This window comes from Scyliorhinus torazame, chromosome 1, assembly GCF_047496885.1.
Source record: "Scyliorhinus torazame isolate Kashiwa2021f chromosome 1, sScyTor2.1, whole genome shotgun sequence".
NCBI lineage: Eukaryota > Metazoa > Chordata > Chondrichthyes > Carcharhiniformes > Scyliorhinidae > Scyliorhinus > Scyliorhinus torazame.
Window position 1 is genome coordinate 321272211 of NC_092707.1, and position 15352 is coordinate 321287562.

General features: G+C 45.1%; 1 protein-coding gene across 31 annotated transcripts in view; it reads left to right on the forward strand.

Moving 5' to 3' along the window:
• nrxn1a (neurexin 1a) overlaps positions 1 to 15352 on the forward strand; it is a 2579010-nt gene that overhangs the window by 548801 nt on the left and 2014857 nt on the right. The window lies entirely within an intron of this gene.

The following is a 15352-nucleotide window of genomic DNA, read 5'->3' on the forward strand; positions in this document are numbered from 1 at the left end:
TGGATATTGTGGCGTAATTTTCAGAGATAATTGGGCGGGATTCTCCGACCCCCTGCCGGGTGGGAGAATCGCCGGGGGTCGGCATGAATCCCGGCCCCGCCTTCCTCCCAATTCTCCCGCCCCCCAAAAACCGGTGTGGCGTATGTCGCGCTGCCCGCCTCTAAGAATGGCAGGGTCCGGCGAGACTCAATGGGCCCCGGGGCTGTCCGGATTCTTCGGCCCGTGATGGATCGAAGTCCTGCCCGTTCAATGCCGATCCCGCCGGCGTAAATTGGAGTTGTTTCCTTACCAGCGGGACCTGGCAGCGCGGGCAGGCTCCAGGGTTCATGGGGGGTCACGGGGGGCTCTGGCCCCGGGAGGTGCCCTCACGGTGGCCTGGCCCGCGGCTGGGGCCCACCGATCCGCGGGCGGGCCTGTGCCGTGGGGGCACTCTATTCCTTCCGCAACGGAGGCTGTGGTCATCCGCCATTCCCGGTGCGTAAGTGACTCCATGTGCGCATGCGTGGGGATGATGCCAGCACGCCCTGGCACTCCCAGTCCATCATTTCATACCTATTATTGAGGTCAAGTTAGTATATGCTCTTACATACAGTTTCGATCTTGCTAACCAATCGGCCAACATTTCTTCTTCACTCAGATCAGATCGGATTAATCGTTCCCCCCTTTCCCTTTTTTCTCTCTCAACCTGGGGGTAGCTTCTTCGACATTTTGCATTTTGGCAGTTCTACAAGCCTGTCGCCTGATTAGAGCTGGCGGCAGCACCTGCGGACGCTCCATTCTGTACTCGGGGAGGAGAGGAAGGTGGAACTGCATCTTCCTAACCCGCATCGCAACACATGGTGCTGGTGTTTTCCCTTAGGGTTGAATAGCTTTAACTGGTTTACATGGTATCACGTGGTTTTACCAGAGTCTACCATGACTTTATACACAAGGGCGACTTGTGTCGTCTACTATAGAATGTATTCCACTATATTTAGTGTACAAAAACGTTCCAGGTCAGTGAATTTGGAGCATGACTCTATATCCAATTTCACATTCCACAGGCTCGAACTTCTCATCAAAATGTGCTTTGCTATTCTTCTTTGTCTGTCCCACTTTAACTGCAGTGGCCGTAGGGGCGGCTTAGCTATTATCCCTCAATTGTTGTATCGCCTTTTCATGGCTGACAGCTGTCAATTCTGACTCTGACACATCCGACCCCAACAAAGGCTTCCACTCCTCACATGGGGCGTCCTGTCATCAGGACAGGGGGAGTAAAACCTGTTGAGCTGGATACAGTATTTTGTACGATCTGCATTTCAAGTGGAGTTATTTTGTTGGACAATTTCCGAATCATGGGCGGGATTCTCCGTCCTGCTGCACCAGTTTTCTGATGCAGCGAGCCCCGCCGGCGGTGGGATTCTCCGTCTCACCAGCCGGCCAGTGGGATTCTTCGCCGGCAGGATTTTCCGTTTTGCCGGCACCAGGGGGTTTCCTGATGGTGTGGGGCTACCCCACAATGGGAAACCCCATTGACCGGCCGGCACAACGGACAATCCCGCCGGCGGGTCGAGGCAGAAAAGTGGCGTGGTGGGGCAGAGAATCTAGCCCATTTTCCATTGTGGGCAGCACCACGCCGTCATGAAATCCCTGGACGTGGATGTGCTGCCGGCGCAACGGAGAATCCCGACAGCGGAGAATCCAGACCCATGTTTTTCAAGGTAATGTTCATTCTTTCCACTTATCCCACAGTATGGAGATATGTGGAATTTCTGTATTATTCCGAATAGGATCATTACATTCTGCATGAATTCCTTGGTCTAATTCAATGTTACGGGGTGTCCCCATTTTGTGAACACCGGCTGTACAGCACATTGGCTGCTACTTTTGTCGTGTTCGTCCTGGTACTGATTGCTTTAATCCATTTGCTGAAGGTATCAAGGATGACAAAAATGTATTTGTGAACCCCCTTACCTTATGGCAAGGGGCCCATATAGTTTATTTGTAAATTCATCCATGGCCCATTTACCGGATCTTTTTTGCTATTTCTGCCACTGTATGTGGCATGTCATACTCCATGCTCTCAGTCTGTGTTGTTGTATTGGGGCTCATAGGAACTGGTTGTGGAGCGATGGGGCTAGGATATTCAGACAAAAGAGGACATTCAGACCAAGGAGGAGGAGGGTCAGGCCTCTCGACTTCCTCCCAATTGCCGTATTCTTGCCCGACTTCGCCCAGTTCACCCCAATCTACCTCACCTTCCTCCGTATTCTTTGATTCTACAGCTCCAAGGATGCATTACAGATCCCTCTGGGTCTGGAGTTGCGACTTCAATTTATGTATCTCCTGCTGACATCTGTGGTCAGTGGTTTGATGTTGAAAGATTTTACTCATTTGATGCTCTTACGCTTGCTTGTAAGTTAGCACATATCTTATTGAACCTTTTAATTTTTTTCTGGGCTGAGCTTCATTCACTCACAGCTCACTCTTTTTCGAGATCAGCTTTCTCAGTTTCCATTTGGTATATGCTCATATGTACCAAATTCACCTGATTCATTTGCTCTTCTGTAAGCAAATTTGTTTTCGCGACTTTCAACTCGTGTTTTAAATTTTCTACCTCCTTGTCTTTATTATGTCTCAAACATTCTGGCCGGGATTCTCCCCTACCCGGCGGGGCGGGGTGTCCCGGCGGGATGGAGTGGCGGGAACCACTCAGGCATCGGGCCGCCCCAAAGATGCGGCACACCTTTAGGGGCCAAGCCCTCACCTTGAGGGGCTAGGCCCACGCCGGAGTGGTTGGCGCACCGCCGGCCGGCGGGAAAGGCCTTTGGCGCCACGCCAGCTGGGGCTGAAGGGACTCCGCCGGCCGGCGGAAGTCCGCGCATGCACGGAAGTGTCAGCGACTGCTGACATCATCCCCGCGCATGCGCAGGGGGGAGGGGGTCAGTTCCGCGTCGGCCATGGTGGAGGCTATGACCGAGGCGGAAGGAAAAGAGTGCCCCATGGCACAGGCCCGCCCACGGATCGGTGGGCCCCGATCGCGGGCCAGGCCAGATCGCCCTGCGCCCCCCCCCACCCCCCCAGGACCCCGGAGCCCGCTCGCGCCGCCAGTCCCGCCGATAAGAGAGGTGGTTTAATTCACACCGGCGGGACTGGCATGACAGCAGCGGGACTTCGGCCCATCGCGGGTTGGAGAATCGGCGGAGGGGGCCCGCCGACCGGTGCGGCGCGATTCCCGCCCCCACCGAATCTCTGGCGCCGGAGAATTCGGCGGCCGGCGGGGGCGGGATTCACGCCACCCCCGGTGATTCTCCGACCCAGCGGGGGGGGGGGGTCAGAGAATCCTGCCCTCTATCTCCATTTTTCTTAACTTTCAAATGCAACTAAGTATTTCTCTGGCTGTCTCATATTTAGACTCACGATTTCCTAACTCTGAATGGGCTTCTTCCCACTGTCTCTGTCCGATGGGTCCCAGGGGCTTTTTAATTTTCTCCCAAACCCACCTATTCACTTGGGTCATTTACACTTTAGGTACTCCCTGAATGCCTTTTCTCATTCTGGCCGAGACACAGCCATTTCTCAGAACTCAGTTAACCAACACAGGAATTAACCACTTTTGGGGTTTGATGCCAATCTTCGTGGAGCAGAAGAGAGTGTCTCTCCTTAATCCTTTTAAACTCCTACCCAGATACCTTGCCGCTTACCACTCATCCGGTCTCTCTTTTCATATTAACCATTAGTCATTCTAATCTTTATTCTAACAATTTTGTCTGCAATTTCAGTAGTTCAAACACACCCTCAGCACTAATCAGGTACCCAGTCCTTTGCTTATGCTCCATTCACCCACTTGATCCTGGTCATCACGTGGGCTACTGCCCTCTTAATTCAGGCTCAGGTTTGGTGATTGAGATGTTTAACTCAGAACCGGACCAATTAGTCTAAAATTAAGATGTGTCCCATCTGGGGTGCCAATATGTTGTTGCCCTCTGCTGGCTGGCAACAACTGATGACACAGAGCTTTCAAACTCTGGTCTTGTCTTGTGAATGTTGATCCCCGGGATTAGCGCCGTTGAAATCTCAAAGTTATAGCTTTTTGTAAAGTTTAAATTAAACAATCCTGTAGTTTCTAGACATCATTTCACCATGAGAGAGCTTTATTCTCGAAGTTCCAAAACAAAGTGTTATCAGCAATATGTCCAGTTGCAAGCAGTCATTCTGTCGATTCCCATGAAATTTATTCTGCAGAGAGGCAGTTTTTCACACAGACATAATCTGTTGGCCTCTTTTACCATTATGCCTGAAGGCACAATGTTGGCCATTCGCCTCTTTTATCATCATGCCTCATGGCACAATGTTAGCCACCTTTTCCATAAATATTAAAATTTTGCTGCAAAAGGACATGCAAAATTGTGCAAAGATTTTGTTGATCTGAGAGCAGGTGAAGTTGATATAGCAAGTGGAACACCATGGCCTGAAGCAGAAAGCAGAAGAGTGTCATCAAGTGTGTCTATCATTATGAAACACAAGGCAAACATCTTTGAAAAGTTGGACAAAAGGCATCCTCTCCCACAAGGAGGATGAGAATGGCTGCATATCCTGATGTTGAAGACACTCTGCTGACATGGTTCAAGGAAGCTTGAGCAGAGAATGTTCCCATCTCCTGTGCAATCGTACAGGAAAGGAAAGCCACCTTGGCAAAGAAGTTCAGCCATGCGGAATGCACGTGCAGCAATTCAGAATGGCCAGACTAATCCAAGCCGAGGCATGGTAATCATTGAATGTGCAGTGACAGATGATTGGCTTCTAAATAGCCTTGTCCATTTCTTGAATGAATGTGCACCAAGACATTTCCAATGCAATTGAAACTGGACTGTTTTACTTTCTTGTCAGACTACTCGTTGATGTTTACAGGTAAACATGTCATGCTGGAAAGCAGAGAAAAAAATGCATACTCCCATGGCCTGTGCAACATGGATGGCATCAAAATGCTGCCACTTGTGATAGGGAAGTTCAAAAAACCACACCACTTTGCAAATGCCAATTACCCATGCAGTACAAGACTAACAAAACTGTTTGATGATGACTTCCAGCATTTTTGAGGTGTGGATCAGGAAAGTGGACAAAACATAAAAACAAAAGAAAAGGAAGATTGTCATCACAGACAACTGCCCTGTGCACCCTGACAGTATTGGCCTGAAGAGAGTGAAACTTGGTATGCCTCTCGACATCACAGCCAAGCTGCAGCCAATGCATCAGGTGGTCATTAGGAAACTGAACACCTGCTCTCAGGATTTTGAGGCCATCGATAAGCAGAAGTTCAACCTGACTGTACTAGAGGTCATGTTCATGAATGGCCTACTTCTATGCTGTAAAATTCTATAATTCTGTTCGAAAAAGGTATGGAAGATGTTGATGCAATCCACAATTACCAATTACTTCCACCATTCTGGGTTCAAAGGGTTACAACTGCACAGGACTTCAAGAACAAGGAGGAGTAGGATGGGGCCAACTAACCCAATGACCAGGCACTATTCATTCAGCTGCAGGAGGCAGGTATGGAAATCACAGCAGAGACAACTATGTAAACTTATGCAGAGTTGAACAATGCCACACAATGCCCAAGAGTATTAACTGATGTTACCATCATAGATGCACTATGTACTTCAACTGAGGAGCCATGAAGACTTATGATCTGATGAATGTCAGACTTGTCCCCTGTTTCTCTAACCAATGGTACCCCTAACCAATTCCACAAAGGCCCTAGAGATTCTCTGGAATTTTGCACCTCAGCTCGAAAACATGTTTGGCTGCATTGAAAACATGAATTACACTTGCCTGAAAACAGCAGGCTGGGCAGAAAAAGATCACAGAGATTTTATGGAACTAACTTCCAGCCTTTGTCAATACAAAGCCCTGGCTTGTTGCAAGGTCAGGTCATTTTAAGGTGTGAAGAAACTGAATAAATACTTTTTCACACATTTACTACTTTATTCTATTGGGTTTTCATTTTGCATTTAAATCTGTGGTTTTCGATATTGACCACATTTTTCGGCAAATCAGGTGACACAGATGCTGTCATGTGGGGACGGGGCTTCTTCGATTATTATGAAGCTCCATGAACACTAGTTTGGCGGTGTATCTCCTGGGATTTGGCTCATCGAGATTTTGCTGTAATCAAAGAAATACCCCAGTTTGCTCTGCCAGGTCTTTTGTTTGCCTCAGGATTGTTTGGTGAGCTTCAGCAAGGCACTGGTGAACCTTGTTGTAAGAATATAAATATGATCAGCTCGATGACGGATCTGCCCTTGTACCAGATCCTGACAAATCCAGCCTGAATTACCAGCATGAGAAACATTAACACTGAACTTCAAATGGAAGCTACTGTGATGGATTTAGTTGCAGTAGCGATTTGGAAGAAACAGAAAACAAGCACTATTTTCTAGGCTCCAACACAATAACACATAGACTGTTAAAATCAATGCTGCCTTTGAAAGATCTCATCAATATGGCTACTCTATTCTCATTACATTGTGCATATAATAGTTTCCAAATAACATTAATTATTATTGAACTGCAAGATGAACTGAATGCGAGGCATAAATAAGCACTGGTGGGGGTAGTGATGTAAACAAAAAATAAGAGAAATCGTAAATGGAATAAGCCAAGAGTCTGAGAAACTAAAACAAAAGAGAATGGCGACTGACGGATTAAAAAGTGCTTGTTTTAAAAAGAAAAAAAAGGAACCATGTGGAATCGAAGTAGTAAAGAAAAGGTGAGATAAAAATAGAGAGGGACAATTAGACAGAGAGGAAATACCACGATTTGTCAGAAGCATTGCAACAATTTATTTAGTTAATTATAACTGACAAGAGTTGAGAAAGGCAGATTGTAGCTTTGCAGACAAAGCCTTGTTGTGCATTAGTGACTGCCTGGGTCATTATTTATAGAAGTGCAGAGTGGTGATGCATAACTAATGTTCTCCACCATGGATCTGTAGAACACACATTCACAGCCACAATTCCTTATATGGTGACCTTCTGATCACAGGCAAGGCAAGGGTTCAGCCCTGATCAGAGGCAGGTTATTTCTCTACACTGAGGTGAAATGGACGTCAAGTATGTTCATGTATCTTCAAGACTTGGGCAGAAGTCAGGGAGTCGGACTGATAGAAAAATTATATAATAGTTATTTTAAATTAAAATTGGATTGCTTGATTCATAAATTACCTTTTTGCGAAGTCAAGGTATAGTTAGTTGACCACATTTGGTTACTTCATTGTAATAATTATGTCAAACTAAAATGATGCATTGGCAAAGTAATGTGATTTTTTTTCAGAATGCAGCACTTTTTTCTGATTATAAACCAGATAATCTGTAAATTAGCTTTGAGTTATGTTTGTTAGCAATTTTGCATCCAACGATATTATGAACTATATTCATGCTGATTTGCTGTGATTGAGGATCAGTGATAGATTTTATCATTCTTTTATGCAGAGCTGTAAAAATGATAAACAGCAGGACCTGAATCACTGGCCAAAAAGGAAGCTCCCTGGTTTGCATTAATTGAACCCTGGTCCTTGGAGCTGTGAGGCAGCAGTGCCACCCACTCTCATGTTGGTGAATTCCCACTAACCTAGCAGCAGTTACAATGCTTTCATCCTGCATTACTGAACTGCTTTGAGGAGCTGGACCTCAAAGAAAATGGCATGGGATCTGCCCTTTGGCTCAAAACATGGCCCACACTGATCACCAAGACAGGAACAGTAACAGTGTGGCCATCCCATCCGTGCGCTGGAATCTTACACAGTGGGCAGATGGTGACGTCAGTCAGTGTCTATTAGTGAACTGATCGTCTGACCTACTTTGGTCTCTTGGGCCCTGTTAATGCCTTCTCTTAAATATGCACCCACAGACCCCCTATCAAAGGAATACCGTAGGTAAGCTATATTTCCTGTGAGGAGCTCTGTAGCAACCTGGAAGTCACCATACACGGTGCCCCTGACGTTAAAGTTCCCCTGATGTTACCACATAAAAATGAACTGGTACCGTGTATTCAAGTGAAATTGCTTTGCATGATAAAAATAATTTAGAGGGCGGTATGCAGCTGACATGCTTTTGAATTTGTTTTGTTGTTGCAGAGTTAATGGAAGTTCTGTACTGGTGTTGGGGGAGCTCAGACAGATTATTTGAGTTAAAATGGACTGGTGCAGTCCGTTTACAAGGAGTGAAGTGAGATTTAAAGTCAACTGAGCAGAAACGTTGCTCTCACTAATGTGACAAAAATTGCAATCCCATTGGAGCTTGGCATGGATTGAAGTAGAAGAGAAGTGGAGTGAGTGTAGAGGGAGAAGAGACTTGTCAACAAAAGGTCATACCCAACGAATGTATTCAGAGAGCACTACCTTGTCCCTCCGCCTCTGCCAATAGCAGTGTCTAAGGTGGCTATGCTTCACCAAGGAGGTGGTCTTTGAACTGTATCATCCTGTTCAATCGGACCTGCAGCCACAAGGATGTTACTGCCAGTATTCTCCATCTCCTTCAATTTTGACACCACAGGATGCATTTAGTTGGGAGCCTGTGAAGTTGTCGACAATTCTCAATTTGGAGTACATTGTTGCATCAGTGAGATAATCAAGATGACTAAGTTGTCTTACTACTAAGCAGGAGGAGTGGGCGGTTGACCAGGATAGTGGACTATTTTATGGTACTGAGAGCCATTGATTGCATGCATATGGTTCTGTTGGTCCTTCAAGGAGATATACGAGGAGATATGGAATTGTATGGGATCCATTCCCTGAATGTGTAGTTTGTGTGAAAATATACGCAGACAAGCATAGAATCCCAATAGTGAAGAAGAATGCTATTCGGCACATAAGTCTGCACTGACCCTCTGAAAGAGCACCCTACCTAGGCCCTGTCTCCCGCCTCATCCCCGTTACCTCGCTTATTGATCCTCCTAACCTGCACGTTTTTGGACCCGTGGGAGGAAACCAGAGCACCCGGAGGGAACCCATGCAGATACTGGGAGAACGTGTGAACTCCGGACGGACCGTCCCAAAGCCAGAATTGAACGCTTATCCCTGGAGCTGTGAGGCAGCAGTGCCACCCACTCTCATGTTGGTGAATTCCCACTAACCTAGCAGCAGTTACAATGCTTTCATCCTGCATCAATCAGCCCTTACCGCCATCTTAGAACCACACAAGGTCTACCTACTACACACGTGACTCATAACTGCCCTCTACCGTATAATCACCTGGATAGCACTCAAAAAGTGTCACCTGTGTTGCGACAAGGGACTTCATGGACCAGATCATTGGCATCCTCAAGCAACAGCTCCATCTCAGCAAGGCCAAAAGCTGTCTCTGCTGGCCAACTGAGAAGCACCAGGAATGGCACTGGTGTAATGGTTGCCGTAGAGGCACAGCTGCATCTACACCACCAGATCGGTCCCTCGGAAATCTTAAGCTCAGATTACTGGACTGCTTTGAGACCCATTGAACACAGGTAGCCATGATGGCAGCAGCTCATGTTTGCATGGCACCTGCTAGACTTGCACGTCAACAAGCAGAGGTCTCTTGCTCTCAGTTTCAACCTCAACTGCAGTACTCCGATGTTTGGCAGCTGCTGTCTCTGCTGAAATTAGAACTTAGACATAAGCCATCAGTTGCTGCAACATGGCTAGATTCACACATGCTGTCACATTTAATCACCAGTTCCATGTTGGAAAAGATAATGGGCAGCACGGTAGCATTGTGGATAGCACAATTGCTTCACAGCTCCAGGGTCCCAGGTTTGATTGCGGCTTGGGTCACTGTCTTTGCGGAGTCTGCACATCCTCCCCGTGTGTGCGTGGGTTTCCTCCGGGTCCTCCGGTTTCCTCCCACAGTCCAAAGATGTGCAGGTTAGGTGGATTGGCCATGATAAATTGCCCTTCGTGTCCAAAATTGCCCTTAGTGTTGGGTGGGGTTACTGGGTTATGGGGATAGGGTGAAGGTGTTGACCTTGGGTAGGGTGCTCTTTCCAAGAGCCGGTGCAGACTCGATAGGCAGAATGGCCTCCTTCTGCACTGTAAATTCTGTAAATATCTGTAAATAAGATCGGCTCCAATCTGTGTGAAGCCTTTTGTCATGTTGGAAACTAACTCCTTTTGTGTCCCAACGTGTGCTGATTCCACCTCTGTGCTGCCTTCTAAAGCATGTGCTGTGCCCGTATCTGAATTGTTGGCTGCAAATTTTCAATCCAGTGAGAGTGCTTCTTCATCAGACATCTATCTGCTTTGGTTCTTGCCCTTCGTTGTCGGGCTGTGTCAGCTGTGATTGGACGTCTGAAAACGTAAGTGGAGAAGAGGATAGTTGGGGGTGAAGGGGAGTGATTGCTCGTGGGACTAGGTAAAAAGCAAATGGTAAATGATTAAATATCTGCAGCTTCTACTTCATACCAGATTAGGGAATGAGCTGCAGTGGGATATGAAAATATGCCTCCGGGAAAAACACACAATCAATCATACTCTGTTTTCTGTGATCCTGGAAACTTGGAAACTGCTGCACCAATATTTCAAAACAGTCATTCCTTCAGGGAGCTCTTAAGATGGAGCCTTGCCTCGCCATTTTTTGTGACACCCTCCTGTTTTTTTGCAGCACCCTGTCCTGCAAGTGAGAGGGTAGAATGTCAATATCTATATTTCAATGTGTTTATTTAATGTGCCTGTCACAACCAAATAGCTGTAAATATGTGGATGTTGAGAGAGGCTTGCAGCAAGGGTAAACATGTGAGGGTGAGGTGGAGCATATGAATGTTTGGCATGAGCCCTGATTATTAGAGATTGCAGACCAAACAGATGTGGCAGCATGTGAGGTTGTGCAGTGATTTTAATCTTTCCAATGTGTTAACGTTATCATTAATAAATTGGGATCAACTGCTGCTAATAGGATAAAAATGAAAGTTATATGGCAAAACCATAAAATTATGACAAGTTGTGAGCCCCGGTCCAGATTGGACAGCATGGCTGGCAGGGGCAAACATAGCTTTCTTCCCTATTCCTCTTCTCTTCTCAATGCCTCATATCTTCATGATTTCACAAACTACCCAAGAAAGTTAACATGAATTTATCATCATCACCTGTTGCTCTGAGGTGTCCAAAATTGTCTTATTTTATACCTGTTTTTAGAGGTGGACACTTGGTATAACAGCACTAATTGACCTATAAACCTTTATTTTATTCAGAAATACGCTATAGAAAATTGAGTTATTTGTATAAACCACAGGGTGAAAACCCACCCTCAATGTTATCTGCTTGCTATTACCTTTTTAAGCCTTCACACATACTTTGACATTAATTAGTCAGATCTTTATATTATTCTTTCTTTTTCTTGAGTTGTTGTCTCTGATTAGTGTTATCCTCCAATAAACATTCCAGCTGCAGTCTTTGAAGCTAACTTGAGAAGTTTCCTTATTTCTTCTGTTCTATTCTCAATTATTTATGTCTATGGTTTTTTGTGAAATCTGTTAGCAAGTTGACCATTCAGTTCAGCTGTTTGTTTTATTTTTTCACGCACACTTATTCCTCTTTGGAGTAGAATGGGGAGGTATTGGAAGGATTTACTGGCTGATTTTCAACCTGTTTGAAATGAGTCATACATTATCCTTCTGCAGTCAACAAGGCCTGGAGTGGGACTTGCACTGAGCTTCTCTGGCTGAGAAGCAGGGGTGTTACGTACTGAACCACAAGACTCCTTTGGTTCAGCTGCAAGTATTTTTTATCAGATTATTGAAACATAGGGCTGTTCATTACAGTAACTTCTATTCTCCTTCCACACATTAATTTCCACATTTCGGCAAGTATCTAAATTAAGCAAGGTTAGTTGAACATCCTAATACAGCTTTGTAGTCTGGTTATTTGTAGTCTGGTTATTTGTTAAGTACCTCTCAGAGAGAGAACCTATTTGCCCTCTCACTATTGCAGACATTTTGTCTAACCTTAACCACTTGTCAGGTCATTGATTTTATTCCGGTATGCAGGTCTTTGAGACCAGAATTCTTGCATGGACCTCTGTGGTTGTCTGTTCCCATGTCTTTCAAAGTGCATGTCTGAAGGGCCTCCAGGACTCCTGCGAAAAGATGACCTCTCTCCTCCTCCCTACCTCTAGCACTAATCAGAGAGCTGGAAGCCCACTCTCTGGCTTGCTGCACCATTTCTCCTCTCTTCATTTTGAGAAAATCCTCCACAAACAGTTGTAGTCCCTGCAGCTGTTGGAATGCAACTCTCCTTTAAGACGTAAGAGCAGAAAATGCTGGATAAACTCAGCAGTCTGGCAGTATCGATGGAGAGAGAAACACAATGAACGTTCCAAGTCTACATGGCTCTTCAACGGAACTGATGAGCGTTGAAATTGTAATAAGTTATAAAGTTGGAGAGGGTGGTGCAGGAGGTGAGGCAGAATAGAAGGTCAGGGATAGGTCAGAACTAAGGAGAGAATGACAGGTGTCATGGACACAAGACAAAGTATGTATTAATGGTAGCATTAAGCACTGAAGAAGTGCTAACAGTGGCATAAAGATAAGAAATGTGTACATGGGAGAACAAATCCATGCTCATTGAAGGCAAAACTGAAAAAACAAGCAACAGATCCTGGGCAGTGGATTGGGGGCGGGGAGGTTGTATTGGGAGCGGGATGTGAGCAGCTGTAGTCGAGGTAGCTGTGGGCATCAATGGGTTTGTAATAAATATTGGTGGTTAATCTATTGCCATAAATGGAGACAGAGGGGTCAAGGAAGGGAAGGGAAGCGCAGGCTAACTGTAACTTGTGCTAATCTCAAATCAACCTGGGCTCCATGCTCCATGCTGCCCCACAGATGTTGCCTGCAGCTCCTTGATTGGTAGTTAAGCCATCCCCAGTTTATATCCCACTAATTCTTCTACTTCAAACTTCCAAACAGAATTAGGTCATAGCTTTTGTCATATTTCTGTAATCAGCATCACAAACGATCTACAAAGGGAGAAGAAAGCTGATACTGTGATATTTTTTCAGTAAAGTATAAAACACTATGGAAAATCAAATCATTGCATTGTACCATTTGCAAACCACTTATTGACCAGTTTACAGTGTGGTGACAGTAACAATTAGCATAAATTAAATTGGCAAGCACAACCAGACAAAAATGACCTGCATTCCTTCTGAGATTGCTCTAGTAAATCAATGTAACCTGTTAGAAAAATAGATTGTGGGTGTCATTCTAATAACTGCATGCCCCTTTTGGGACTTCTGGGATTCTCTTCAGGAAGTTATGTCAGAAATGTAATATGTCCATCCATATAATTTATTTGAAAAATGGCAATTATGCCATCCAAATTATATTTTTTGTATGTGAGCAGACCTCCAATGGCATTACATTCAGTAAGTCGGATAATGTGCTATTTTATAATGACACAGTTGTTGTCCTGGTGCTACATTCTCCTTAAAAGTAGAGGAAATCAAAAATCCAAGTTATTTACGAAAGTGAAGCCACAAAATTCCATGATTTAGAAGAGAAGAGTTTTACTACACAAGAGTCAAACAAAGTAAAGACTAAATACTATCTGAACTAACCACCTATATTCTAACACTGCATTCAATTATGAACTATAAATTGCATATTAAATGGGAGATACAACTAAGACAGATCTGACTAATTGGCTCAGTGTTCCACAACATTAGGTGATTAAATTCAGTCACAATGTCCTTCAAAACACTGTCCTCTACAGAAAGAATTACACCTCCTCTCCATCTGGGAGCTAGCTTGATCCCCAGCCAACAGCACCGTGCACCTCAGCTGAGTTCCACAGTCTTCATTCAAGTTAGCGCACATCTGCAGAACCTTTTCAACTCCGCCGCTCCACCGATGTTAGCTTCAAGCTACAGAAACAGCTGTAGCAACTTACTCTCAGCTTCTGGATCTAGCCTGCCTCTTCATCTTGCCTGTGCTGCAACATTGGACTCATTAACTGCTACGCCCGAGCTTTGATTGCTCTGTGTCTATGCGGCTCAACCAGCTTATTCTGCCCAGAAGTTAATTTCAGTTTTGTTTTTTATTTACTGCGAAGCTAGGAGGGTCTATTTCCTTTTTTGGATTCAATTTTCACCAAGGGTCTGCCTAAAAAAAAAACATAGAAGTATTCAGATGTCAAGACATACAAGGCTATGAGCCAAGTGCTGAAAATTGGGATTAGAATACTTAGGTGGTTGTCTTTGACCAGCATAGATGGGATGGGCCAATGGGCCTTTTCTGTGCTCTAGACCTCTATGACTCCAAGCACAGATTCCCTCCCATTGTGTTCCCTTGATGTATTCACTGCCAGAAGGGGTCGGTAAGGTTTTGATATCAAAATTCTCATCCTTGTTTTCAAGTTTCTCCATAACATTGCCCAAATGTCTCTATAGACTTGTCCAGCGCTAAAGTTCTCCAATCATTCCAAATTTTATCGCTTCACCACTGGTACACAATGCCTTCGGCTGCAAAGTCCCAAGCTCTGGAATTTCCTTTTCAAGCCTCTCCAGCTCTCTATCTAACTTTCTATCCTTTTAAGATGCTCGCTGAAACTACCTCTTTGATCAAGCTTTGTTCACCTTTCCTGATAAGTCCTTTTGTGATTTGGTATCAAATTTTAATTCATTATGCTCCTGTGAAGCAATCTTTTGATGCTTAGGCACTAAATGGTTGCAAATAGTTGTTGTTGCTAAGTGCAACTTTCTTTTATTTGGACTGATCCTGTTGCAGTTACAAAGTTTAATTGCCATCAATGTCAATAAGCTGACTTTAGTTAGAAGTGTATTTCTGTTTATGGGGGAAATTCAAAGATTGGCAAGTTCTTGCTTGTAGTTGTAGCTGGGACCACAAATAGCATGATATCCCAGTCCTCCTTTTTAATACTTCAGGCAGTATGACTTGCAGCAGAATTAAAAGCATTCACATGTTTATATGTGCCTCTCGCAATCGCCACAGGGCTTGTCTGTCTGGGGGAGTGTTGGCTTCCTCTTAGTAGAGGCCTAATGCAGGACATCCTTTAACGCGGGTGTACCATTGCACATCAGCAGACATATGGTCCATGACAGAGGGTAGCTCCAGTTCCAATGACAAGGGAACCTCGATGACTGGGGATCTCCCTACTGCTGCAGCCTTCATCTGCCATCAGAGCCATTGATTTTACAAGTATCTTCTGCCTCTGCCTGATCCACCACTGAGCACTGTATTGGACAGCACTTTATCTGGTTTCCCCCCCCCTCTGACCTTATATCATGGGCGACCCTTCCAGGAGCTTAGGATACCCGATGGCGTTGATCTCGGGATCAACGGAACGTTCAAGTCTCTCCACAGCAAGATGGCAATTCAAGGAGGT